Below are 10920 nucleotides of genomic sequence, written 5' to 3'. Positions count from 1 at the left end.
AATAGATCAGAAACTAATGTTGGTTTTGTTTATACTTCGGCAATGCCAATGAACTTTAAGCACGATAGCAGATGTAAGTGAAAGAAATACTTGGCCTGACACCTTGCAGGAAGTTTAAGATTGTCACCCGTTCCCTTCCAGTGTCAGCAGCTGTACAACTGATTTGGAAGAGGATGGTTTTTTTACAACACCAGATGAGAAGTGCACTGATACTGATATATCTATCTGCTAACCAGCTAATCTTGCCTTTATCTACACTAAGTTTCCAGAAAATAATCACACAAGACTGCCTCCATTTTACTTGCCACTTTCACATTTCTCTAGCAGTTGTAGAAGACACTGTTACAAAATGTCAGCAGTTATGTAGATAAGCATCTTAACTCATATAGGGAAGGAAATGTGAGCTATCTAAAGCGAGCCGAGGAATAGCAGAGCTCATAAAGTTTTGCTGACTGCATTTGGAAAGAAGTGCTTTCAATCTGAAATGAGAGAAAAAAACCAAAGAGTCTCTTCGCTCTTCACCAGAGTGAAGACAGTGTGTGTGTTTGCTCTTTGTCTGAGACTCACTCTGCAAGAGACTTCCTGGTTGGTTGGCCAAATCCCACACAAAGTTATACAAAGCAACTTGAAATTAGTATTTCTGGGTCTTGTGGTAAAATGCAAATGACTTATTTCAAGTAATCAAAATACTTCATTTGACTCAGCTCTGTTTATCTTTTTCAATAGAACTTTTATAACAACAAAAGTTAGTTTTGAAGCAAAATGTTTAACTTCAAAAGTACCTACACAAAACATTTGATTGTTTCCAGCATTTTTTTTAATACAAAATTATTAACTGAGTTTAGCTCAAACAGTACACTGGGTTCCTACCAAGGCTTTTTTTCTGTGGAGAAGGTGTTGGTTTAAAAAGTCCCCAGCTCTATGACAGACAATTAGCAGCAGCAGAGACAACAAAAAGAAACTTTGTTCCCAGACTTGTACAGCTTGAAAGATAGGAAAGTGAAGAACCATCTGGTTGGTATATTTATCTTGGCTAGGGCTTTTTACATCTTTCAGTCATGTAGCTTAACGTGGCAAAACACAACATGCTTTTGGGTAGCACTCACAGCCATTTTCTTGAGTAATTCTTCCTTGTTGGGATGTCAGTGGGGAAACTGTTTAGCAGGTCATGAGAAGAGAGACCAAGAAAGCCTCTGTGGCAAAGGCACTGCAACATTCAAACAAGTGGAAATAATAAAAAGAAACATGAGTGTAAGTGCTGTGAAGGTGTGGAGGTTTTCCTGAAGTGATGACATTTGGAGTTTAAGGGCAACGCATCTAGGTTAACACCTTGTCACAAGAAGGACTGAGTGAAGTGGATGCTGTATCATCTTCATAAGTACTACATCCCCAAATATTATTTATCTCAATAGACCTACAGCTATTAAGTAGGAGACTGATTTAATACTTTGGAAACTACACAGGTCATCTATATCTTGATCTGTTGCTTGCCCTTCCTCTGCCTCTAAAATTGTACAATATTTCTGAGCCAAATATTGAAGTTCTTACAGGCGGATACAAGATCCACTGACACCACTGGGAGTCTTTGCTCTCAGAAGTCAACATTTAAATTGTATATTTCTCCTTGTACTAGTCTTCAATAGCCTCACCTGGGACCCGATGTTCCACCAGAGGAAAAACAGTTTCCTAGTTAAAAAAGTGCTAATGGCAAGATATAAGTGCAAGATTTGGCCAAGTCATACTCACCATTTTTAGGCACAGTAATGAAGAGAGGGTAACTGCCAGTATAACTATTCCTAGTATCTTCTGCCTGCATCCTTTATATATTGTGTGCAGCTTTTCCATCAAAAATGGTTTCTTCAGTAACTGGCCTGCATTTTGATTAATGGCATGTAAATGACAGGAACAGGAATTCTAGAAAACAAATAAAATTAAGTTAACTTGGAGGCCACATCAGTCAGCCTGTTGTTAGAGCAGAAAGCTAGGCAAATAGAATACTGAAATTCAGGGTATCCTTGGGTTTACAGCAATTCACTTAATTCTATATGGGATGCTTTTCTCCAACCTCCAAACTTACATCTGGGCTTCTTCTATCTAACCTAAAAACCCCAGAATTTTCCTATGAAAGTCACTGTAATGTGTGTAAAGTGTTTAAAACACAGCAATGAAACTAGGTCTGAAGAATAACAGATCACTGAGGAAGACACATAAGATTGTCTTTATTCTAAATATAACTGGACTGTGCCAGTAAGCAAGTTTAAGTTACAGTTTTAAAAGTGCATGTTGTGTTTATGATCAGCTTCTTTTAAAGAATCTAACCTTCCTGTTGTACTATTGTCAGATTGGTAAATCCTCAGCAATTTGGTCAACAAACGTAATATTTTTGTAGAGCACCATGCCAGTTTATATACCCAGAATGATACACTTCTGCAGAACTCTAATATTGTTATTAGATCTTGGCAAAACCCAGCAATTTCAACACAAACTTTGTTCTCAATTTTAAAAAAAATACCAAGGCCAGCTCTCGATTTAAGACCATTTAAGGAAGTGCTTTTTCTGTAGAACTCCACTCACCACGACATACATATTTTCAAGGATACAGGTTATACCACTGATACTAGGCTAGTGATAGATTTTCAGAGCAAAAACCTTTTCTTTTTCTCTAACTGAACCCAAGAATCACTCCTCAGCAAAAATAGAAATTTTCTACTACACTGATGCATCTAGAAAAAGACAGTGCCAAAGGCTGCAAACGAGAAAAGCAGAATGAAGTTGTGACAGCCAGACTAGCAATACAGAACAGAACTGAGACAAAGAGCACTTCTTAAACACCCTATATTCGATGTGTGCCTGTGACAAATTAGAGACAGGCAAACAGAAGGCTGAATGCCTGGTCCCAGTGATGTCAGTGGAATTTGTTGCCATGAACTAATACCAAAATGACATGTGTAGATGGTATCCACACAGACCATGCACAGCTTCATAAATACAGGTGCATGTGACCACCTCTTGTAAACAAGCTTATCTGCTTTCAGTTTGGTCAGGGCAGCACAGATGACTGTATTAATCTGCTGAAATAACATGAATTGGTTTCAGTTGAATTTGGATCATGACTCAATCTATGGGACTCTGAGAGTGCACCTGCACTATTAGATCCCCTCCCTTGTAATCACAGGTAATTTTGTCATGATCTGTTCTTCCCAGAAATGCTTCTTTAAAGTTTTTAATGCAGGAACAGGCAATTAGGTTCTTCAATTCCTTCTGACTGATTATAGGTGTCTAATTAGCATGTACCACACCAAGAACAGGGTAGGTCCCCCTCTTTTCAGCTCCCATTCACTTTCACTGCATAGTCATCCTGGAAAACAGGCTTTCGTTCTACATTTAGTATCTTTATTTGGCAAGGCATAAAAAATGGGCTTCGATTCATTCTGTTGATTTTATTGGAACTTAAGCACATGTGTAGACCTTGCTGAACAAAGTCAAAGACTAGGTAGATTGGTGAGTACAAACTTAGGTTCTGACCTCCAGTAGCAAAATTTTCAAATTTTAAAGGAGCAGACTTAGTTCCATGCCACCGGATTATCCAGCCTCTCCTGTCAACTTCCTTAAAAATGTACATTGTTTAAAACAGCAGCTAGAAGAACTGCAAACTTTTTTTATAGACTGTAGAAAGTGTCACCCACAGCCAGCAGTCTCTGCCATGTTTTCGTAGATTAAAAAAGTGGGCAAAGGATCAGATATCTATATTTAAAAAACAAACAAACAAACAAAAAAACCCCAAAACCCCAAAACAAAACAGAAACCAAGAAAAGAAAAAGGCCCTCTGTCTAAGTTATCTATACATATTACAATTTTCTGCCACAATCATGTTTACAGACTGAATTCCTAAAAATGCTGATTTTAAAATGGAAGCACTGCCGACCCCTAAACAGGACAGCAGCAGCAGGAGCTCACATAAATTTCAGTGAAGAAAGGCTCCAGGACTGGCTCTACAACTTATTTTTGCTAATAAGTACATTTGCCAGATAGATGTTCTCCATGACAAGGTTTAATTACTTCATAGTAGTCTTAATTCATTAAAATACATCTATGAACAATCAGCCATAGTTCACATGCTTGAAATACAGCCAGGTTCATTTTTTCCATGAAAAGAATAACCAATTAACAAATAAAAAGCTGCTTCTGGAGCGGAGTCATTTATATTTATTATTGAAAATAAGGAGTCTTGTGCAACAATGCCAAATGTAGTATTGTGTATTCAGCACATCAATACAAGACCATTATTTTTTTCTGCAGCCTGACATAGCAGTGATGCAATATATTGTGTGGGCCAAACCGGCTACATTTTAATTTAGAAGGCTACTGGTCTGCAGACCGAGCAGGTACAGGCTGGAAATCGGCCGAGGAGGCAGGAGGAACAGACCGCTGCAAGTGGCGGCAAACCACTTCCCGGCCCTGCCCTTCGCTGCCGATGTCCTCCGGCTGCCGCACCGGACGGGGCACCCGCAGCTCCGAAAGGCAAGCGCCAGGCGGCCAGCCCCAGCACCACGCAACCCCGCAGGGCCGTGGCTGCCCCGCACCGGTGGCACGGACGTGCCTGCCTCTCGGGAAGGGAAAGGGGAAAGAGGCCGCCTCGGAGGGGAGCTGATCCCAGCAGCAGGAAGGAGAGCTTTTTCAGTGGAGGATGAAGCGGCTGTGGATGGACGCAGGCGCTGAGACTGCTGCCGTGCTCCCTGGGGTTGCGGAGAAATGTTCGTCGGGGACCTCATCTGGGAAATAAAACAGACACTACAGCAGACCAAATCTAAACTTCTCCTGCCTCAGTGGCTTCAGGCAACTTCCAGCCAATGAAAGTATGTTCCCCCAGGCCAGTCTCCCCCACTTGCTCTTTAACTGCTTACAATATATCCAGGAGTTTTACAACCAGAATGCAAACTAGCAGATGAAAGCAAAAGGATACTAATGAATACATGTGAGTTACAAAATTATCTTCAAGTGGTATCTCTTTTTCTCATTAAATGGTAGGTCAAAAATATCTGCTGCCTCCTGGCAATGTAAGGAGAGTACCACCAGTTAGATGCTATCGACATGCTCTTTTTCTCCCCCCTTCCCTATCCGGAGCTTCCTGATCAATTTATCACATATGGTTTATCATTAAAATCTGGCAGTCTTCAGTGAATTTACATTTCTGCATCTCAAGTCTGCTTAACTCCCTGAAAAACTGTAATACTCGCACTCAGTGCTCACATCATTGCTATTACCGACATAGCACATGCTCCTTTTGTAACAACGTTAGCTAGCATGAAATTTTATTCCCAGCAGGGGTCAAATAGTTTACCATGTGAAATTACAAAAAATTATTTAAGACCATGATCTAGCAGAGTTGCTGAAAATGTTTTCTACCCTAAAAAAGATAAAGGCAGAAAACAGTATGAGTTAACGTGGCTGCAAATCTTTGCTGCCTTGCAGCTACTGACGTTCCTTTCATTTGAAGATCCAAAGATTTTAAATGGGTGGTGCTCTCCTCCAGTTTAAAAACAAATGCTGGACAGATTTTAATCTGTGAACACATAACAAGAATTGGCTAACACATTGCAGACAGCATACAGAGCATTATTAAAAACTGACTAGGTACACAAACTTTTCATTACCAGTACAACTGACTCTTGTGATATTTTGTCTTTTCTCTACAGCCCCAGAAGCTGCAACTGGACTGTATCCAAATTCAACTTTCAATTTCAAAAAGTAAAAAAAAAAAGGAGATTTTTATGGTTGTGACATTTATGGGAGAAAAAATTGAAAAGTTAGCATCTTGAATGCAAAAATGAAGAAAAAAAACCTGCAGTAGTTGTTTTATAAATCTCAAAAGCCTTCACTGGGGAGGTGTGCCCTCCTCTCCTCCCTCTGCTACCTCCTATTGAAATGAATGGCAATCTCCTATTGATTGATGGGTCTTGGATTAAGTATCCAAACATGAAGTGGGCTGCTAAAGAAACCACATTTTCTTCTTCAAGCACTACAGACTTTCTTCTGCTATTATTTTTAATAAGTCACTTTTTAACACCAGCTTCACGAGTGAGTAGGTTTTTTGCATTCACTATCAGAGATGATGCCTGACCTCCAGATCCACCATATCCCACATCAGATTTTCCTTTTCTTTCTCAGACAGTATCTCAGCCATGGTGAAGTCATCAGCTTTTGAAAAGTAATCCAATTCCTTCACATTGCTACAACGTGTAATAAAAATATCATTCTTAAAGCATGATAATGCTTACAACAGCAGAAGAACATCTGGACTTTTTTAAGACTGAGAAATTGGTCCTGAACAGACTGACCACATCTCCACTGGAGTGAGTGACTTTTGCCCCCGAGCCTCTCCTGGACTGGATGTATTAAAGGTGGGGAAGCTGCACAGTGATTCAGTGCTCTGGGCAAACATACAACAAGAACTTGTCTTAATCATCAGAATTTCCACATGTAAAGGGGAAAAGGGTAGGGTGACAGCACGCTATTACTGTAAAGCCTAGGACCTTCAGAGCAGATGGGGAAGAATGAGAGCTACCTGCCACCTTGTGTGTCAAGAAGGAGTGGTGCTTATGGAAAGACATTTTAGCAGATGGCTTAGGAACTGGATATGATTCTTAACACCTGATTTCTACTGAACAAAGCACTTTCAGACCAGTCCTACTTGTAGATACCTTCTTTCAACTACATGACATCTACTACCTGCTACCTGCTACTAGATGGCTACCACACCTGCCTGCGGTCTAGGTCTCATCTATGACCCTTATCTCCCTGGCCACAAAACAGACTGTGTCTAAGTATTGCAGATTCTTCCCAGATTGTATTTTTGGATATGTTTTTTCCTACCTATCCATGTAACCCAAACTATTCATACCTCCATTAATTCAGTTTCTGTTCCTGGGCTTCAACAAATACAATGTAGGCCTACTCAGAATGGTGCTGATAGAAATAATTTCTCTCCCAGAGTGTTGGTTTGTTTATATAACTCCTCTAGTTCAAGTCATCAAATATAAAAATTACTTGGTTTTGCCTCTGAATCCCTTCAGAGCCTATGACGACGCTCCTCACACCTGTCACTCACCATGAGGATGATAACTCTCCCATTCACTAGATGGGACTGGCCACCAACATTCCCTTGTTATGTCTGTGCAGAATTCCAATATTATTTCAAGTTTTGCCCACATGCATGGGATGGCAGTCTTTTAACTATCTGTCATCAGACAATTATTTCACTGTCCATAATGCAAAAGGCCAAACATTAAAACTGTTCAGGAATCTTAATATGCCTAAATTTGATACTTATGATCAAGAGCTGCTAATATAAATTTGTAGTAAACCATATGCTTGTCTGGTTTGAGCCAGGTTCAGTGATGTTTCCACCAGTTCCTGTAACAGAAATTCCTGGCAAATTTTTTTCTCCACAGCACACTCAATCTGAAACAATCTAGGTTATTGGGAATAGAAGGAGCCTTGGAAGGCATCCAAATTACTCAATCATTCTGACAGTTATGGGAGGCCAACTGCTGGAAAGATTTTGTGAGAGCTAAATGAAACTGTTCTAACAAGACATGTATAAGCACAATATGATACTCCAGCACAGAGCAGGCCACAACCTTTAGGTGCCAAAGTATTACTTGCATGTTGAGCAGGATGTTCCCTTCTAGTCTGCCACATTGTTTTGCTCATTTTTTTAAAAATTCCCTTAAATCCCTGGTAACAGTAACACACTGAGCATTACTTCACTGATGAAGGAACTCGGGAATACATTACTGATTTATTTATAGGCACTGAGAGATGGTGACAGATCTGAGAACAGAACTTAAAACTTTCTGTTCCAGTTTTGCATGCAACATAAGAAAATTCTGTTTTTCCACAACCCCAGTCTTAACTGCAAATTTTTACTTTCTTTCAACTTTGCTCCTTGGCATCCTTGCATACTGTATTTATCCTTACAGGAGTGGAACTGATCCTGGGAATTAAAAAGACTTTAGGCAGCTCAAACCGCTAAACAAATAACAAGATCAGACAAGAGCAGCCTGAAGTGCTACTGAGAACAAGTACCCTTAATGGGAACAAATACAGGCCATACTCTGTAATTTCCATTAGCTCTGGGTCAGCACAGAATCTAGCATAATAAATGTCACATATAATTTATCAATACCCAGCATTCACTTTACAGCACTTGAACATTAAACAAAAACATTGAATATGTTTTTTAAAGTTTGTACAGAGTCCCAGAGCAGTTACTGGGTTCTCAAATACCGTAAGCGAACCCATTAAATAATAAAAAACTTTTAAACATGTATGCAAAAGAGAGAACACAATAAACTATTTATATCCTCAGTGATTTTTCCGCCTGTTTCAGTGTTAAAAACCATGTCATACTTTGCAACATGTGTGCTCCAAGGTAATAGTCCATAACCAAACATGCTTCAGCAGCTGCCTGCTAACTCCTCTACAGTGAATCAGAGAAAGAGTGCTTTGATCATGACATCCCAAATGGGGCTGTCCACCATTACTGCTAATGGCTCCATACACTACAAAGAACCTGCAAAAGCACAATCTCCATCTTTTAGAGGATCTGCACATCTTGAAGTCCTGTCCTCTTGGGCCAGGATCTTATCCAAATCATTGTTTACTATAAAATTTCCAGGGAAAACCAATGTTATTGTGCAATGGTCTTCCCTGCAATGAAACAAAATGGAGATTTTGGAGTTTGACAAGTTTGTCAGATATTGCTGACAAAATGCTGATACATTCTGAATGAGCATTTTTTTTATTCCAGAAGCAGTACTTGTTAGTTCATGAAGTATCTGAAAACAACAATGTCAGTTTTTTACCTGCAGTTTCTCTCTCATTTGCTGCTTTGTGAATGTTTTTTTAAGATACATTTGAAAACCAGGATAGGGATTCCAAAAGGTTTGCCTATGTTTTCTTTCAGGATTAATACACTGCCAGCTAACTAAGAGGATGATGCAGCCAGTGACTTAGTCTCTGTTGTTTACAGTTATCCTAGGCTGCCTACAACTCAATAAATAATCAGCCTTCATGATTGTTTATCAAAGCATTCAAAACATGAAGTCATACAAAAATTATTTTTCATTTTCTAAATAAGAGTGCCTACACGGCTCAGCGTTTATACATACCTATATCTACATTGCTTAGGTAGAATATTTTCCTTCCCATTACACGGTCATCTTTGCAACTGTTTCTTTTTTAATTTTACCCAAACTAAAGAACTAGAAAACCAAGAGAGGAGTGCAGGTGTGGGGGGAACCCCAGGATGGATAAGGATTAGTTGTTTGCTGCTTTCTTCAGTGAAAGAACTAAGGGGAATAAGATAGTGAGCAAGCAGCCAGCCTCAAAGCAAGCAAGAGGAGGTAGCTGTGAGCCGGTAAGCTGTGGAACTCCTTGCCATGGGATACTGCAGGTGCCAAAAATGTAGATGGATTCAAAAGACGCCAGGCAGATTCATGAAAGACAAACCCACTGTTCAATATCCCAGAACAGTTAGAAACCACCTTTGCCTCAGATAGTCCATTAATTTCAAATTGGTAAAGGCTGAGAAAGTATTTCAGAGGAAGTATCAGATATGCTTGCTGTGTTTCACTTTTCCTTGGCATCTGCTTTTGGCCACTTCAGTCAGATCTAACAGAGCCCTTATTATTGTTACGTTAAAATTTCACATTTGTTATCTCAGCTTAAAGCAAAACTTAGGCAGCAGGTCAGATAAAAATATGATCTTACTGAAGTGGTTTTTCCTGTATGTATTTTCCTAAATAACTTTTCAGTTCATCACAACAGAGAAAAACTTTGGCCAAGAAAATCTCCTGCTGTGTAGGCCCTTCTGAAGACTGATGGGTTTCACTCCCAGTAAGGCATTTGCACAGCTAATTAGTTAGTAGCTAAATGTTTATGTATATATCCTGAAGCCCACCATGTTTGGAACTCCATATGGTGCTTCACTATGGCCTAAGAGTTGCAAAGAAGTCTGACATGGGGTTTCTGATGCCATGTCTTGTATGACTGAAGAAAACCAGAAACTTAGGGGAAATGTTAGGCCACTTTAATAATGCATCACACTACTAGATCCACAGATAATGAATATCCTGAGAACCAAGCACACTAAAAAGTCAGGCATATGACAAAAGCATATCTTCTTGCCTTTTTGTTGCCCCTCCATATACATTTATAACCCTTCATCACAGGAACTTCAAGGATATGATTTGTGGGCTCTAAAGCAGAGTCAGGGCCCCACAGCACAGGAAGGGGAAGTAAATGCACAACTACACTTCATCTTCAGCTCTTTGTCCCCATCTTTTAAATGTAAATTTCCTTTCATCATATGTAAAAAGAGCGAAATGGCTGAGGGACAGCAACACATTCTTTACTATCACTTTGGCTATCCAGAGAGTAGTCTTCATAGGTGAAAAGGAGAAAGAGAGGGGACAGTTTTTAATGACATTATGACTAGATTTGTCAGCATTCAAAGAGCAATTCCTCATTCATTGCATTTCTGGGTAGAATCAGAGCCAGAGGTTGCTGTCTATCCATCTATGAATATCAACACTGTTATACGAACCGGTCTTACTAGGCACCAGACTTGACCATTTAGTATTCTTTTATTCTTCCTAGAAAGAAATTGGCTTGAGTTGAAGTAGAGTAAGGCTGTAAGCATTTGACTGGGTGGGTAACTTATTTTGCATAATGGTGATATATCACTCTCTTTTCCCTATAAACCTAGAAGTGCTGTTTGAAGTTAATACAGGTGAGCACTGAAGGCTTTTGCCAGAGATGGAGAAGATAGGTTGAGTTATTAGGAACTCGTAGGTAAAATGCTTGAGCAGCGATCTTCACAAAACCACAGTTGGTCAGATGTCAAAACCATAGGTC

This window comes from Haliaeetus albicilla, chromosome Z, assembly GCF_947461875.1.
Source record: "Haliaeetus albicilla chromosome Z, bHalAlb1.1, whole genome shotgun sequence".
Taxonomy (NCBI): domain Eukaryota; kingdom Metazoa; phylum Chordata; class Aves; order Accipitriformes; family Accipitridae; genus Haliaeetus; species Haliaeetus albicilla.
Note: the sequence above shows the minus strand (reverse complement) of the source record.